The 18,715-nt window shown below is 36.1% G+C and overlaps 1 pseudogene; it reads right to left on the bottom strand.

Moving 5' to 3' along the window:
* Nucleotides 1-6,658: 6,658 nt before the first annotated feature.
* On the bottom strand, nucleotides 6,659-14,897 carry LOC118014337 (annotated as a pseudogene).
* Between the last annotated feature and the right edge of the window lie 3,818 nt (nucleotides 14,898-18,715).

Below are 18,715 nucleotides of genomic sequence, written 5' to 3'. Positions count from 1 at the left end.
ATCCTTGCAAGTTGCAAATATTTCAGTTTTAAATGATTTAATTTATTCACATTGTCCTTATTTTAAAATCCCAAGTAGTATTTGATTGTATTTTTCAATGTAAGCATTGTATTGGTGCTTGACTCTTTGATCTCTGTTCTTCATATAGAAAACATTCCATGTTGGGGCGCCTGGGTGGCTCAGTTGGTTAAGTGACTGCCTTCGGCTCAGGTCATGATCCTGGAGTCCCTGGATCGAGTCCCGCATCGGGCTCCCTGCTCGGCAGGGAGTCTGCTTCTCCCTCTGACCCTCCCCCCTCTCATGTGCTCTCTCTCATTCTCTCTCTCTCAAATAAATAAATAAAAAATCTTAAAAAAAAAAAAAAGAAAACATTCCATGTTCTCAACCATCTCATATAGAACATGGAATCGTGAAAGCATCTAGTTCTTCAGAAGAAAGGAAACAAACATTTAAACTCAGGCTTTATGCACATGGCACTAAATTAAGTTATATTTGTGAAGATGGTTTCAGGATATCTGAAGATGGGATAATGTGCTACATGGGAAAATGGAGTTCTCCACCTCAGTGTGTAGGTGAGGACAGGATGCAAACTAAAATTCTATTTTCAATACAATTCATTGAAAATAATCAATTGTCATCAAAGATACAGGATACTTCTGATGTCTAAATATATAGAGCCATTTTTATATTTTACCATTACAATGTTTGCATGATCAAATCATCCTATTTTTATTAATATTATTGGTTCATTCTGGCATTTTAAAAATTCTGGCACTAAAAAACCCTGAATGTAATGGTGATATTAAGTCTACCTATTCCTATAGGTATACCTATTCATCATGCTACCTATTGCTGCCAGATTTAAATAAATTTTTTATCAGATGTCTTGTTCATCATTTAGGTTTTTTATAATGGACCCAAAACATAAAACAGCATAGCTTTGAAGAACACATGTCTTTGGATGTGAAGAAATGCTAAATATAGTTGGTTAATGCCTATAGTCAGTATTATTAAGCCTAATTGACTTCAAGTAGAGAAAGCAACTATTTTTTAAACCTTATTTTGAGTAAGAGAACAGATTGCTGTAAATAGCATGGTGACAGCTTCTAGGCAGTGTTGGGGTTTGAATGGCTTTGTTATTTTCTATCTGGCTGGAAATGGATTAGTAAGAAGACACCTGCTACAACTATTGTACTTGAATGAAGAAGTAGGGCTGAGACGGATGTCCGGCCTTCTGTGGCTGAGGAAAGTCAAGGGTGAGGGCCAAATTGGGTGGATTTGCCAGTTTTGGCTAAAAAAAGTCCAATTCAAGGATGATTAACATGATTGAGGTTGGATATAAAACTTAGTTGAAAGTCTCATGAATTTAAATTAAACAGAAGTCATGCTATTGGTCTAATAATCCAGTATCTCCAACACAGTTGTATAGGATTGCTTGGAGGGCAGCAGGGTTTGCATCAACTTGGCCCATAGCATCACCTGATTAATAGAAATGATATATTCCTACTCCTTCCCATCTGATGAAAAGCTGGAAAAGATTGTTTGCAGGGACTGAGATTAGTATAGTCATAAAGAATATAAGTAGGTATTTGAAAAATTGGTTAATGTTGGAGTCTGAATGTATATATCATGTTGAGAACTCTATAATTGACCATGTAACAAAAAGTGCTACTGATATACATATTACAGAGAAATAGTCTAATTTAAAGCTAAGTGGTAGTTTTAGGGTTTGAATTTATTCAGTAACAGTTTGGATTATTTCTTGGCATGAGTAAATGAATATTGTGGGAATTAAGCTGGTGATGAAGGCATATGAAATGATAGGTTTTACATAGTATGGATATAGATTGTCGCAGATATTAGAGGTGGTTACTATGATTGGTAAAATTAACATAAATAGTAAAGTTAGTAGAGAAGGGGTGAATAGATTTATTAGTTTAATTTAGAGTTGCACGCATTTTTTGGTTCCTAAGACCAGTGGAATACGTCTATTGGTTAAAAGCTTGAAAAAGCCATATTATTATATATGGAGGCATGACTTAGCGGTTCTTGCATACTTCTTGATAAAATAACTTCTATAAATTTTTATTGTTAGATTCAGAATCTAATGTTTTTAGTTAACTCTATGGTTTATAGTTCCCAAAAAGGATTAAGTGATAAAAGTGGAAGGGGTAACAAATGTAAGGTTATGAGGGCATATTCTTGTGTAAATGATAGCTTAATGTTATTGATATAAAATGTTTATTTGCTTTGTGATTAATATATAAAGGGAATATAGGGCAGTAATCACAAGATTGATTCCTATTAGGATGATAGTAATGTTCGAGAATGATGGTATTAATATGAATAGTTTTCCAATTAAATTGATGTTGGAGGTAAAGCTAAGTTGGTAAGGCTTGCTAGTGGTCATCATGCTGCTATTAGTGGAAGGAGTATCTGCAGTTCATGAGCTAGAATTACAGTTTGGTTGTGAATTAATTCATAGTTTGAATTTTCTAGACAAATAGTACTGATGATGTAAGGCCATGGGCAGTTATCAGGACTGTAGCTCCTATGTAACTTCATGGGTGAGAATGGCTACAATCCCTAGTGCTACATGGCTGACAGAGAACTATGCAATGAGTGATTTTAAGTCTGTTTAATGTAAATAGATGAAGCTGGTTGTAATTGTTCCTCACCAGGAAAATACAAGGAAAGGGTAAGGCATGTAATTTGTTAAGGGGTTTAGTATTTTAATTTGTAGTGTACCATGGCCACCTAGTTTGAGTGGTATGGCTGCAAATACTATGGATCCAGCAATTGGGGCTTCTACATGTGCTCTTGGTAATCAGCGGTGCAAACCATAAAGATATATTTTTACAAAAATACTAATATGCATGCCAGTCATAGGAAAATGTTGAATCAAGAACTGAGTATTGTTTGGTTTCAAATTGAAGTATTGGAAAATATAATGAACTTATATGATTTTGGATTAAAATTAACATGATGAGAAGTGGAGGTGATCCTACTATATATAAAATAAGAAATAAAGTCTTTCATTTAATCGTTCTGTCTGATTTCTTTAGTTGGTAATAATGTTAGGGTCGGGACTAATGTTGCTTTGAATAAAATGTAAAATAGGACCAATTCTTTAGCAGTGAAAGTCATAATTAAGAATATTTGTAATATACGTAACTAATGAATCATTGAACACTACATCAAAAACTAATGATGTACTATACAGTGGCTAACTGAACATAATAAAAAAAATAATGTAATTAGTATTGTATATATAATTTTTTTCAGGTTAGTGATTCTTTGGACAGATGACATTGGCTGGCTGTAAGTAGTAATGGGAGAAGTCATGTTGTTAATGTTAGCAGAGATGCTGATGGAGAGTCAGAAGATTAGTGAAAAGGCTATTATCATTAAGTTGATTCAGGAGAATAAGTTGATAAAGCTGATTAATAGGCTATAAGTTGCTATATTAATTCAGATTATGTTATTTTTTGATAATCATGTTAATGACATTAGTGTTATGGTTTGAATAATAATTTTTAGCATGGAAGAAGGTTAAGATTTTGTGCTAAGTCAATACCATAGATATTGGATAGTGTAACTGGTAATGACAGTCCTAGTGCAGCCTCATAGGCTGTGAATGCTAATAAGATAATAGGCGTTATGTTAGCTAATGTAAAGTGAATGTTTAGCATTATTACGGTTGCTATAATGAATAATGATAATATTACACCTTCTATGCATAAGTGGGATCAATGGATACTGCAAATGCTAAAATAATATTAAAAACTAAAAAATTTGATAGTTATGAAATTAATCATAATTTAATGAGCCAAAATTACCTGCTTTAATTTAATTATCATATTCATTCTAATCCTGTTTGAAGTCATAAGCTAAATTTATGGCTAGTAATAAAATCAGAACTAACAAAAAAATCAGAACTACCATCATAATAAGTATAAATTTTAGGTTGTTTGGGATGCTCAGGGTAGGGGTAGGAAGAAGGCAATATCTAGATCAAATGATAGAAATGGAATGGCTACTAAGAAAAATTGTGTGGAGACGGGTGGGTGTGTTGATACTATGGGGTCAAATCCACATTCGTATGGGCTTGATTTTTCTGCATAGTCAATGGTCATTTAGTTGAGGAAATCAGAATGCAATAAATATAAGTAATGATGTTAATAGTGTATTGGTAAATAGTGTCAGTATGAGGTTTGTTAATCCTTTCAGGTTATACAGAAACGAATTGATTGGAAGTCAATTTTACTACTTAATACTGAGAGAATAAGATCCTCATCAATAGATAGAGACACATAGGTCTGTGAAATGTAGTACCAGGCAGCTGTTTCAAATACAAAATGGTAATTAGATGTAAAATGGAACTTTAGTTGACGTATAAAGCAGACAATGACACAAGTAGAACTGATAATTACGTACAATCTGCCTAAGCCTGGCTATAAAGAATGGTGAGCCATAAACTCCATCTCAAATGGTAAATGATGTTTCATAATATTCCGAGGCTTATAGTAATGTAAAATAAATTCCTAGGAAAACTGTAACAAAGAGGGCTTGGAAGATACATTTTCAATTTCCTTCTTTTAGCCTGTGTTGAGCTCAAGTAATGGAGACTCTAGAAAGTAATAGAACTGAAGTACTAAGAAGTGATACTTCTAGGTGATTTAGAGGTGAGTGGTCAACAACCACCTAATTCAGGTTTCAGGGCTAACCTTGAAAGATAAAAAGCTCAGAAGAAACCAGTAAAAAAGACTTCTGAAATAATAAATAGGATCATTCCATTGCATAGTCTTTTTTGGACAGTTGGTGTGTGATGGCCTTGAAATGTACTTTCTTGAATGATGTCCTGTCACTACTGGTATATGGTTAGTACATTGGCTAAGGATAATAGGAATATTGGGTTAAAATGGAATCATATTACTGGACCAGAAGTTATGAGAAGAACAGAGAGGGCTCCCAGAGAGGACTGGGATTTACCATCTGATATGCATACATTTGTGAATCTTTAAGTATCTTTAAGTATTATCATGTAAGTAAAATAAATACACAAGCTTGAGTTAAGGCTACTGTGAATTTACAGATAGTAAGTGGGATAAGAATAATAAATATGATAAAATGGCTAGGGTTGCTAGCCCAGTTAGGTGAATTAGATATCTGGCAGTAATGTTAGCTGTTAATCATATGGTCAGACTATTGGTTGACTAAACAGGCTAATGATTTCAATAACTAGTACAGGAATAAGTAGAATAGGTATTCCTTGGGGTAGGGAATAAACCAAGGATGCTTTTGTTTTGTAGTGGAGGTCAGTATTTACTGTTCCTGCTCATCATAGAGGGATAGCCATTCCTAAATGTATTGAGAGGTGTGTGGTAGGTGTAAATGAGTGTGGTAGAAGGCCTAATAGGTTTGTTGAGCTGATAAATAAATGATGTAAGTATTAGGGTTCAAATTTGTCCTTTATGATTGTGTATAGATATTATTTGTTTAAATATAAGTTGAATTAATCATGGTTGAGTAGAAATTAGACGGTTATAAATTAACTGATTGGGTGTGGGAAACAGAATGCTTGGGAATCTAATAATTAGAATAATGGTAATCTGTTGGAATAGTGAAAGAGGGGAATATATTTGCATTTATTTTGTTTTTCAAGGGGTGAAATGTTCTTATGTTTTAACTGTTTTTACTTCTGGGTTTGAAGGATGGAAATGTTTTGAAATTTTTTGTTGAAATATAATAATACTATAATTATTGACATAATGGTAATAAATTATGTTGATGTATCTAGTTGTGGCATATCATTAAAGAGGTTTAAACTCTAAGTCTTTAACTTAAAAGGTTAATGCTATTTACCTTCTTGATGACTTGACAGTATAGATGCAGGCCATTTTTGGAAATATTTTAGTGGAACTATTCAAGAGCAATAGGTATAAAACTGGTTTGACCTACATTGTCCATAGTATAAGCCCAGTCATGTAGATATGCTGGCTGTTCAATTTAGATGTCTGGGGATGTCATCTGTTTTTAGGCCTAAAGAGGGGACAGCCCATGACTGTAGGAAGTCTTTGGATGAAATGAATACTTCGTTTATTTCTGTAGGTAAAACTACTCAATTGTCACCTTGAGTAGTCATAATTTTCCTGGTCTTAGGTCTGATATAAGAATTATATAGCAATTGAAGTATAAGTCTTCATAATTGGTATATTTATACCTTCAATATATAGTCAGGGAAGGGTTGTTGATTGTATTTATTATGTAAAGAATTTGTAGTGATGGTAGGGCAATTAAGATTAAGATAATGTCTGATAGGATAATTCAGACTGGTTTTACTTCTTGTATATCTATTGTGCTTGTGTGAATTAATTTAGTTGTTAATATTAGGGAAATGATATAAAGGGCTAAAGAGCTAATTAGGAAAACAATGATTAAGTGTATGATCATGAGAATGTAAAAGTCCTTCTATGATAAGTCATGTTGCATCTTGAAAACTCAGCTGGAATAGATATGCCATAGAGATATAAAGGGTCTGAACCTATAATTTGACTTTGACAGTTATGTAATTTTTACTAATTTCTCATTTGAGAAAGACACAGTGGTTATAATACTGACTTGAAACCAGTTGGAGGATTCTTTTCTTATTTTAAGTTTATGTAAGTAGGTTATTAGTGTCTTCAAATGTATGATATGGGGGGGCGGGGATTCCATGAAGTCATGCAAGATTAAGTAGTTAATTCTATTGATCCTTCTCATTTAGATGAAAATCTTTCTCAAATTATGAAAATTATTCAGTTATTGCTGTTAATGAGATAAAAGGACCTAGCATGATATGGTGTTTCTTGTATATATACATCTGGGTAATCAGAGTAATATCTTGGTACTCCTGAAAAGCCAAGAAAGTATTACAGAAAGTTACGTAAACACCTACAAATATAATTGTGAAGTGGATTTTTCACTCAGGTTGACTTGAGTGTATAACATGAGAATAATGGGAATCAGTGAACAAATCCTCCTATAATGGCCAAATACTACTCATATCAATAAGACATAACAAAACTGTGCTACTACATAGGATGTATTGTGGAGAACAACATCCAAGGATGAATTAGCGGAACAATCCCTGTTAGACCTCCTATTGTAAGTACAAAAATAAAACCTAAGGCTCATAATATGGTAGGTGGTCATATAATATTATTTCCATGGAGGGTTGCAGCTTCAATTCTGCTGGACTCCTTCCGGCTCTCTCCCCTAAACAGAGGGAGAGTAGACTGAAGCCTGCTGACTAGGGTGTTGAGCTATTAACTAAAAATTTGTGGGGTGAAAGCCTGCCAGTCTAGAAAGGATTTAGCTTAATAAAAGTGTCTGATTAGCATTTAATTGATGCAGAGTCAAGTCTTGCAATCCCTATTTTTCAGGAATTAAATTATATTTACTTAGGATTTTGAAGGCTCTTGGTCTATACTAACTCAATTCCTAGCCCAGCACTGATGATATTGGTGTTAAAGGGAGAAATAATGTTGAAACTATGATTAGTGGTGATAAAAAGGTTGTTTCATGTTTTCCAATCGTCATTTTAGTTTTATATTGTTCATTGATGGAAATAGTGGAGTAAATTAATTGTATATAGGAATATAGATTAAGTAGTTCTATGATAGCTATTAACGTTGACAAAATAATGTTATTATTTTCTGTTATTTCTTGAATAATTGTTCTTTTGGGTAAGAATCCTGAAAGTGGTGGGAGGCCTCCTAATGCTAATATAATAATAAGAATGAATATGGTAATCAAGGTATTTTATTTCATATTATGAGAGCAATAGTATTGTGGTAGATAAGTTATATATAAGTAATATAAATATAGTATGTTTTATTATAATGTAAGCTAATAAAGTTAGGGTTGTTATAGTCGGGTTACAAATTATAATAGCTGTTATTCATCCTATGTGAGCAATTGATGAATAAGTTATAATTTTTCATGATTGAGTTTGATTAACTCCTCATCATCCTCCTAGTATGATTGATAAAATAGCTATGGTTAATAATATAATTAGATTAATGGATGATGAAAATTGATATCAATGCAAGTGTTTATCATGTTAATAAAATTACACCTGATATTAATGGGATAGCTTGTGTAACTGTGGGTACTCAAAAGTGGAAGGGGGAAAGTCCAAGTTTTATAATGAGGGCCATTGTTATAAAGGTAGATGCTGTTGGATTAAAATTTTTTGTAATTATTCACTGGCCAGGATATGTTAGATTAATAATAATGGCTATTGTAAGAAGTATTGATGCAGTGGCTTTTGTTAAAACAATAATTAGTAGATGTTTCCATGTCTTGTGGATTAAATTTTTAAATTAAGACTGGAATAATGGCTTGTATATTTATTTCAAAGCTCATTCAGTGTGAGCTTATTATTATAATTATAATTATGGTTTCTGAGATGATGGCCAGTAATATGATGATGAAGATAAGGGGATTTATTAGTACAATAAGGATATAAATCAACAATTTTGGAGTATGAGCCTGATAGCCTAGTTAGCTGACCTTACTATAGAATATGACATAATATGGTAGCTCAGTAATGGCTGTTTCCCACGACTTCCATACTTTACAGTATTGAGTGTCTTGGCAGGGGTCCCCATCCTGGCATATGGGGCCATGGGCCCTACTGATTGGTCATTCAAATGTATTAAAGCCAAGGACAGTATTTGAGTCCACCCAGCCAAGGTGGTTTTACTTGTTAATAATTTAATCTGCTGTTTTAATACTCCATTTTTTCTTTCTACTAACATTGCTGTTTGTGGATTAAAGGGGAGATGGAACCTTCACTCAATGTCATGTTCTGTTGCCCGGTCTTACACATCATGGCTTTTGAAATGTGACCTCCGGTCACTATCTTTTCCACAAGGGTATCTATACATGGTACCCACCTTCTCTAATCCCCTAATGGTGGCAGCCTGATTTATATGACAGCAGGGGAAAGCTTGGGTTAGGCCAGATGCAGTATCTACACAAACCAAGGCATATTTAGAACTCTCACTCAGAGGGAGGGGCCAATAGAACCAATTTGACAATCCCTCACTGGTTGGAACTCTGGTGGATGGCTTCAGGTTCCTTCAGCAGTTGCTTTGGGTGCTGTTTAGAACACACAGGCCATGCTTTTACTGTACTAACCAAGTACTTTAAGGGCCATCTGGCATCCTTAGCAATATGCCATTTTATTGAGGCACTATGGTGGCCATTCTTTCTAGGCACCCAACCTGCTGTACCTACTGAAGGGTCAGTAGCTCGTGCCTGACACCTGCAGTAGGACATCAGCTTCCTGATTGGAAGCGTCAGTGCCTCATGAGCTGGGACGCGGAAAACAAGGAGGGCTGCTTCAGCCTCTTGCAGATGTCCCCAGATGTCTTTCCACATATCCTGACCCCCCATGGGCTTATTTTATGATTATCCATCCCTCAGTTTCTCATTGTCCAAGCCATAGGATTAATCTCTTTAGAACAGCCCAGTGGTCAGTACAAAGGGTTAATGACCAAGGCTCATGAGTAATCACCAGCCAAACTGCTCTAAGCTCAGCCCACTGGTTGCTGTATTGGCTGCTGTGTAGAGGTCCTACCTTGAGGAGCTCTGTGTACATCACTAGAAGCTGTTGCTCTATGCGGGTATATTGGGCTTCTGCCCTCTTCCGGAGCTGGGACCAAAATCCTGGGTGTACTCTCCCCCTCTGTTGTCTCTGCCACAGTGCCTGACCCATATCTTCCAGAGTGTCTAGACACATCTAACTTAAACACATCTAGCCCTGCTTAGGAGATGTCCAGAGCTTTAATCTGCCTCACTAGTATTTTTGCTTTCTCAAAGGTGGCTTGCTGCTCTGATCCCCAGTCCCATAAATGCCCTTTCTTTACCAGGCCATATAAGGGATGGAGGCAGCATGCCGGGGCAGGGGGGAGGGGGGATAGAAGTCCTCCCAAACTGCAAAATCCCTACAAAGGTTTGAATCCTTTTCACATTCTTAAGGTTTGGATGACCTTGTACTTTATCAATCACAGCTTTGGGGACAACATGCATCTTACTGACCAGATGACTCCCCAAACCAGATGGTGGAACCTGGGCCTTGGATTTTTTGTAGGTTTATTGCCCACCTTCTCCCTTGCAGATGTTCATCCTAGCAGCAGAGGCAAATTTTCACCTGTTAACATTATATCACCAATGTAATAGGCCCATTTTATCAATGTGGGAAAGGAGAACAGGGGCAGGTCTCCAGCCAGTGGTGGGGCTATGCAGATAGCCTTGGGGAAGCATTTGAAAGGTTTATTATTGTCCCTCCCACATGAAGTCAAATTGATCTCAGTTATCAAAAACTTGTCAGTCTTTTCCATGAATTTCCTTGAAGATGAAGCACTTCTGCAGCAACACTTTGCCAAAGCAAGAACAGTAAAACAGTAATTGTCTTCAAATGACAAAAGACTTAAAATGGCCATGATTAAAGATGTGACAAGAGTTCATTATAATGCAATTGACAGAAGAATTTGGTTATTTTTGTGACAGATTTTGAAATTATGACTGATACCATTATACCAGGACATAGGAGATTTTAAACATTTCATCAAAATATATCCTAAAAAATGTTTAGCATCACTTTGTATTTGGTAATACTTCCCATGAAATTTAACATGCATGAAAAGTTACATATTTGTAAAAAATCTTAGCTCTTTTAATAGAGAAGACCTGGTTTTCTTAAGTAATCAAAACCTGATAAAGACAAAACACAGTGTTTTCTAGGCAGATTACATTAAAGGTAAAGAAGAGATCTTTGCTTACAATTTTTTATGAAGAACAGGTCAATAATCTAAGAAAACTTTTTTCTTTTAAGAGAAAAGAAAACCAAATTTTAATTTTACACCAGTGTACTTTTGATATTAAAACTCTCCCCTTTTTTTCTGTTTAAATTACATAAATTCATTCCAGTTATAGCTTGACTACACATAAAATTCCTTTCTCAATGTTCTTTTTCCACAAACCTTCTGCAACTTTCTATATCCATTCAGCTTTTATTCCCAGACTCTAGATGTGAGTCTGGCATCCACTCACATGGCTTGTGACTCTTACTCGTGATCTTGTGGAGGCTGGAGACTGGATTTGGGGCAAGGGAAATCCTACGGCAGTCTGTATTTTATAAAGCCCTCCCACACCCCACGCTTTTGTCAGTCTCTGTGGGCAGTATTTTGGTTATCTTCTGGGTAACCAGGATACACTTCAAAGACATGATAAGATTTGCAACTTCAGGGGACAGAGAAAGAATGCAAGTTTTCTCCTAGGAGTTATGGGGCAATAACTATTTAAAATTTTCCTTTGTATTAGGGGTCAGAAGTCATTGAGCATTTCAATCAACACAACATCCTCTTCTTCATTCTCATCACTTTCCCAGGGATTGCTAGCTCTTGGCGTCCTAATCAGGCTCTGTCACAAGTGCCTGGATCTTAATCTGAGGCATTTTGGACCCTTCTACCTTTGCAGAACTGCGCGCTGAAGCCTCTAACTTATGATCCTGGTCTGCCATCTGCTCTGCCAGCCCCGAAGCTCGCAGAGTAGTGGACACAACCACTTCCTTCTCTAATCTCAGCTCTTCCTCTAACTTTCAAACTTGAGCTTCAGCCTCCAGCCAAAGTGGCCACAGTAGAGGCCAGCTCGCTGCAGCTACTGTTCACTTCCCTTGTCTGCCACAGTGAGCTCTGTGTGGTTCCTCCAACAAATGCATGAGACTGGCTGGCATTTTTGGGGCATCCTCGTACTCATGCGGTGATCCACAGGCATCTGACATATGGGTCACCCCTCCCCACATAGAGGTTGATGGCCAACTTGAGTTTTCCTCCCATGGGTGTCTCATTCCCAAGGCCCATTTCTTCAGTCTCCTGGCTGACTCACTGATTGCTGGTTGACAAGCTCCTCATCAGCTTCCCTGGGCTCCTCTGAAACTGGCCCCTGTACTTGGAGGGCGGGGAAAGACTGAAGAGTCAGGCCACTCCAGATTGGTAGATGGCAGTTTTAATAAGCAAAGGAACTTACATATGAGACTTGTCTTGTGGGGCTACAAGATGAATAGATCCCCGCACCTGCCTGCCAAATCTTAAAAGTTTATAAAGAGGCCCAAACTGGGTTCAGTCATGTATACTGTGTAGGTGTTCTCATCATTATCTCAAGGCTATGCTGCCTTTGGAGAAGCCTCTGGTGATGAAAAAGGCAAGTAGAAACCTACATTCCAAGGACAGGAGAGGGGATGTGGAGCCTCTAAGTGCTGGGGTCCAGCTCACTGGTCAACCAATGGTCACATCTTCTGATGACCTTCCCCAACAGTAATGGAATTCATATTGTTAGGGCTAAAGTGAGGGCTAGGATTGGTGCAATAATAAATCTGGGTATTGATGACATACTAGTCATAGTGGTTTTTAATGAATAATTTGACAGCATCAATGACAGGTTGTCACAGGCCCTAAGGGTTGATGATGTTTGGTTTTATGGAGTTGTAGATAACCTAAAACGTTTCATTCAATTAGTGTAAGAAATGCTATGGCAAGTAGGATAGGGATAATTAATAAAAGAAGGTTAATAATAAACATGCTGTTAGGGAGGAGAATTGAACTCTGGCCATAGAGGTTTGAGTTTTATATGTCTGTTACATATGATAATTGACATTATGAATCTTTGATTATAACATTTAATCATCATACATTAAACATATTATCTCATTTTATATCATCAATTGTTTGTTGATTGCTGGTTGATAAGAAACTTAATGGATTTGCATAGATTTCTAGGAAATTCCTCAGTATCTAAACTCTAGTGACATGCTATCCAGGAGATAAACATGTACCTATCACATGGGCCACAGCCATGATCACTCTTACCATCCAAACTTAGGAAGCAAATAAATGTGTATAATAAGCCATGCAAGTTTTAATATCGGTTCAGAATACGGGAACAGTTGGCTTTTTCAACCCTATGTGTCTACTACATATTGTTAGGCCTTCAGTCAATTTAGACTGAAGACCAGAGACAGTGTTCAATTCACTTTTCAAAGCTATATTCCTCCCCAAACTCCATATAAACTGGCCATCTCTAGCCTGAGTTTCTTTCTCTTCTCCCTTTGATGTCTTTCATAAATGAAGCAAGAAGCATCCAACTCACAACCTCATTCTGCCTTTTTCCTCAATAATTGCCCTAAAAGGATTTACAGACTTTTTAGTTTCCAAAGAATGACAGATGAAGGCTTTATCAAATATGATACTATGGAATTCACAGGCTGATGAAGTTCTAGTCCTCTTTCAAATATGACTTTCTTTCAGACAAGTATATGGATAGGAGCTAGCAATATTTCCAGATATGAACATGTGTTCAACAAAATTCAAATGACCTGATGAGCATTGTGCGTTTTGTTTAATTTGGGGGCAGGAAGCAATAGTAGTTTATTTTTAGTCATCTGTGGAATACTTCAAACGATCCTTCCCTGTTTATTCCCCAACATTTTACTGTTTGTTAAAGATTAGATTTTTGTTTCTATCAGCTGACTTCTGTTAGTCATATGTTTTATTACTATATGTAAAATCCTAGTGGCCCAAGCCTTTCTGTCCACAGCTCTACCCTTGGAGACATCCTTTCTTCATTTTGTATGGTCCCTGTCCCTTTCAGTTCAGTCTGGAAGCATTTCTGCTAGTATAACATTATCAAAAGTCTCGTCAGTCCCTAGTGCCTTAATAGGGTACAAGCTTTCAGACAAGATGGGACATTACAGGTATTTCCTAGATAACAGCATCTCTATTTCTGGCTTAGGCTGAGATGATTTCATTTGGATCCATGAGCCACTTGCTTAACGTTTTTAGCAAATGATTGTCTAGCCTCACCCTTGGCTCTGTTTGTGAGTACACTATCTGGACAGGCTGAGAGTTTTCAAATCATCTAGTGCCGGTTCCTTCTTGCCCAACAGTTCATTCTTCAATTTATCTCTTCTCAGTTGCATCTTACTATAAGCAGCAAGAAGAAATCAGGCGAATTTTCCATCTTTTTTTTTTCTCTCCATCATTTGGTTGGGAATGTCCTCAGTGAAATATCCAAGTTCATCACCATGGTGATTCATTTTGTGTCAACTTCGCTAGATTATTGTACCTAGGTGTTTTGTCAAATTACCAGTCTAGGTGTTTCTGTGAAAATGTTTTTAAGATATGATTAATATTTAAGTCCAGACTTTAAATAAAGAAAATTACCTTCCAGCATGTAGATGTACTTCATACAATATGGTGAAGGCCTTAAGAGAAAAGATAAAATCCTTCATGGGAGAAGGAACTCTGTCTCCAGACTGCTTTCAACCTCAAGACTCCACCATATGCCCTTCTTGGATTTCCGGTCTGCCACCTGCCCTGCAGATTTCAGACTTGCCAGCCTCACAGTCATGTGAGCTAATTCATGAAAATAATCTCTCTATGTCTGTCCGTCTGTCTCTCTGTATCTCTGTCACTGTGTGTGTGTGTGTGTGTGTGTGTATGTGTGTAGGGACTTAGAAGGAACATGATTGGAAAATTGGTGACAGTGAGGTCAAGGGAAGAGATATGTGGCTGGATCTCTGAGTGAGCTAAAAAAGTGAGGATATTTATGTCTTATGTGAATGCTCAGGACACATCTGAATCACCAGATTCAGATTTAAAAAATCAGGTAGACAGGGTGATCTGTTTTGTGGATACCAGTCAGACTCTTTCCCCAGTCCCTCCTGTCATTTCCCAATGGGTTCATGAACAAAAGGGCCATGGGGACAGGAATGGAGTTATGCAGGGGTCAGAAACATGGACTTCCACTCACCAAGGCCTATCTGACTGCAGGTACTGCTGAGTACCCATTCGGCTAGCAGCAGAGACCAACTTGATTTCCTGACATGACAGTCTCTGGGGGTGATCAGCCAGCTATCTGCTGGTGGGGTGATTACATTGGACACTTCCATTTGTTCTTACTGGGATAGACCACCTGGGTGTGGATAGGCCTTCACTACACACAATGCTTCTGCCAAAACAACCATCTGTGAACTTATCCACTATCATGGTAATCCACACAGCATTGTTTCTGATTAAGGAACTCAGTTCACTGTAAATGAAATGCAACAGTAGGCCTACACGTTTGGAATTCACTAGTCTATTCATGTTCCTCAGCACCCTGAAGCAGTTGAATTGATAGACCAGTGGCATGGCTTTTTGAAAACTGTTTCAGTGAGCTGTGGCAAGATTCTCCAGGCTGTAGATGCTCCAAGTCAGCATCCAATATATGGTGGTGTCTTTGTCTTGACCAGGATTGGCAGGTCCAAGAGTCAAGGGGTAGAAATGGGAATGACACTGTTCATATTACCCCTACTGATCCATTAGCAATTTTTCTTTTTTTCCTGAACCTGTGGCCTTATGGTTTGCTGGTCTGAAGTTCTTAGTTCCAAAGGAAGAAATACTTCCATCAGAACAATAATATCTGAATTAATTAATTAAGAATGATATTTGGTTCTCTGTCTAGTATAAAATCTATTCTGTTGTTTATTTCTGATCAACTTTATTACCACAGCTATAGCTGAATTACCTCCTGAACACTATTTTCAAGAAAAAATGCAGTTAGAAATGCTTTAATGAGGAATTTACCTTCTCTCAGAAACAGAGGTTATGGGTCCTCAATGAATTTTGATTATACTAATTAAATTTTATTTGATCTTTTGTTCAATCAACTAATCCTACCAAAATTGAGCAATATAATCTACTTTGAAATGTATAATTGTTCATTGTAATATTTTATTTAATATTTTATGTTTGAATGAATCACTGGGTGATTTTTTTCATTTTTCTACTTAAAAATCCTATCTATGTAAATGACAGCCATCTATTTTCTATTTCATATACTTAAGTCTCATCTGTCTAATACAGAGAAACTAAAAATTTGTTGTAAACATACTTATTTTACAAAAATTATATTTATTCAATGTTTATGTAATAATCCTAATCATAATTCCTTCACTTATTTTTACATTAACTTTTCAAAGACTTCATCTAAATGATCACTGCAGTTTTTCTTTAAATCTAAAATTATCCCATAAAAAAAGCTTTATTTAAAAAAACATAAAAATAAGAAAAAATTTCCACTTTGAATATTTTACTGTTTTCATTAAATTAAAAAAAACTATAAAAATACCAAATAATGTGTACAAGTTTCTAAAACAATATCCTTTGAAGAACCTTTTTACCTTCATGCATAATTCCATATCCTTTCCTTTGCCATACCTTAAAAATTAATCAATTAATAAGGATGGCTTACTTAATTTTAATAGCACAATTGACAATATTGATATATTTCTGATGTCCTTCACCAAGATTCTGGGTAACTGCTCTTTACATTTTATGCAATTAACTCTGAAAACACCTTGTGCTACTTTTAAAAGTTAACTATAGTCCATATTTATGACCGACCCAAGCTGGTTACATAAGCAATGATACCAGAAAAGGAAATATTTTTTTCAAGAGTTTTTTTTTTTTGGATTTCAAAAAGTGACAACTCCATTTTAAATACTATCAGTTATTTGGAAAATGATTAATATTTAAATTCTTTACAAAATTACTTATAGAAAGAGTAAAATTTCATTGTAACTTTTTTTTTAAAGACGTTAAGTTACCTCTACACCCAACATGGGGCTCAAACTCACAACCCTAAGATCAAGAGTTGCATGCTCTACTGACTGAGTCAGCCAGGAGTCTGGAGGACATTTTTATTCACTTGTCATTCTTGGCTAAAGTTCATTGCCCAGCTGATTTCTGCCATTCGGACACTTTGAACTGATCACTTGATCAAGTGTTATCTCCTTTTAATTTCTTCTTATCATTATACTAAAAACAGTGCTATAGCTTAAAAATATGGTGTTGCTTCTCAATTTTGTGTTGTTACGTAGGAAACAACATAGTGAGATGATTCTTATTAGAGTTTGTAAACACTATGTGACAGAATGCAGTTTTCAAATAGTTTCTTCAAGTATCAAATGCATATCAACAAAGCTGCTAGTGTTTTACTTTAATTTCACTTACTATTAATTATTTCATTGCTTCATTAGCAAAAGAGTTGGGAACTTAGGTTTATTGACACAAAGCATTTTCTTTTCTTTTTTTTTTTTTAAAAGATTTTATTTATTTATTTGAGAGAGAGAATGAGACAGAGAGAGAGAGCATGAGATGGGGGAGGATCAGAGGGAGAAGCAGACTCCCTGCTGAGCAGGGAGCCCGATGCGGGACTCGATCCCGAGACTCCAGGATCATGACCTGAGACGAAGGCAGTCGCCTAACCAACTGAGCACCCAGGCGCCCAGACACAAAGCATTTTCAACAAAATCAATGAAGCACAATTTCACAACTTAGATGATTACAGTTGATTTTTTTTCTGACACTTAATTTTTTACATGTTTATATATGTAACTCACATATAACCCATATAAGCCACCACCCGGATCAAGACAGAAAATTTCCAGCACCCCATAAGCAACCCTGTTGTGATACCTTCGAGTTAATATACTACTCATCTCCAAAGGTATAACTAGTGTTCTGAACTTATAGAGCATGATTAATTTTCACTGTTTTCTAACTTCATATGAGTGGAATTATACTCTATTAACATCTTTGCTTCAGACATTTTTCTCTCAAGAAAATGTCTGTGATTTCCATCCAAGCTGTTGCATGTGGCAATAGGTCCTCCTTTTTATTGCCAAGTAGTTTCCATTGGATAAATATAGCAAAAAAATATTCATCTATTCTCCTAGTTTCAACATTTTCTGCTATGGGCAATCTAGTCTATAGCTCTTGATGTATAGACATACTTATTTTTCTTAAAAATCTACCTATGTGTGGAATGTGCTCTGGTAAGCGCTGTGAATTGTGCAAGACTGTTGAATCTCAGATCTGTACCTCTGAAACAAATAATGCAATATATGTTGAGAAAAAAAAAAAAGAAGAAGAAGAAGAAGAAGGTAGCGGGAGGGGAAGAATGAAGCGGGGGAAATCGGAGGGGGAGACGAACCATGAGAGACGATGGACTCTGAAAGACAAACAGGGTTCTAGAGGGGAGGGGGGTGGGAGGATGGGTTAGCCTGGTGGTGGGTATTGAGGAGGGCACATTCTGCATGGAGCACTGGGTGTTATGCACAAACAATGAATCATGGAACACTTCATCTAAAACTAATGATGTAATGTATGGGGATTAACATAAGAATAAAAAATTAAAAAAAAAAATCTACCTATGTGTGGAATCAGTTGCCAAAGAATTTCCCAAAGTACCATTTTAATATTCTTGCAGTAATGTTTGGAAGATCTTGTTGATCCTAATCATTAAAAAACATGGAAATGGCAGGGTTTTTAAATTTATTTTTTATCATAGAAGCTACTTTTTATTTGATACAAGATTTCATTTGATATATAATTTATATAGATATTGCATTATTTATGTATTTTTTCTTACTTTAGAAATATTTTACACCCTCAGCATGTGTAATAGAAACCTAATATATTCTTTTTTAAAAAAATTCAAGTTAGTTAACATATAGTGTATTATTAGTTTCAGGGTAGAGTTCAGTGACTCATTAGTTGTATATAACACCTAGTGCTCATCACATCCAATGTCCTCCTTAATGCCCTTCACCCAGTTACCCCAT

Source organism: Mirounga leonina, unplaced genomic scaffold (genome assembly GCF_011800145.1).
Source record: "Mirounga leonina isolate KUSES-001 unplaced genomic scaffold, KU_Mleo_1.0 Mir_154, whole genome shotgun sequence".
NCBI classification, from domain to species: domain Eukaryota; kingdom Metazoa; phylum Chordata; class Mammalia; order Carnivora; family Phocidae; genus Mirounga; species Mirounga leonina.
Note: the sequence above shows the minus strand (reverse complement) of the source record. Positions and strands in the feature narration are given on the sequence as shown.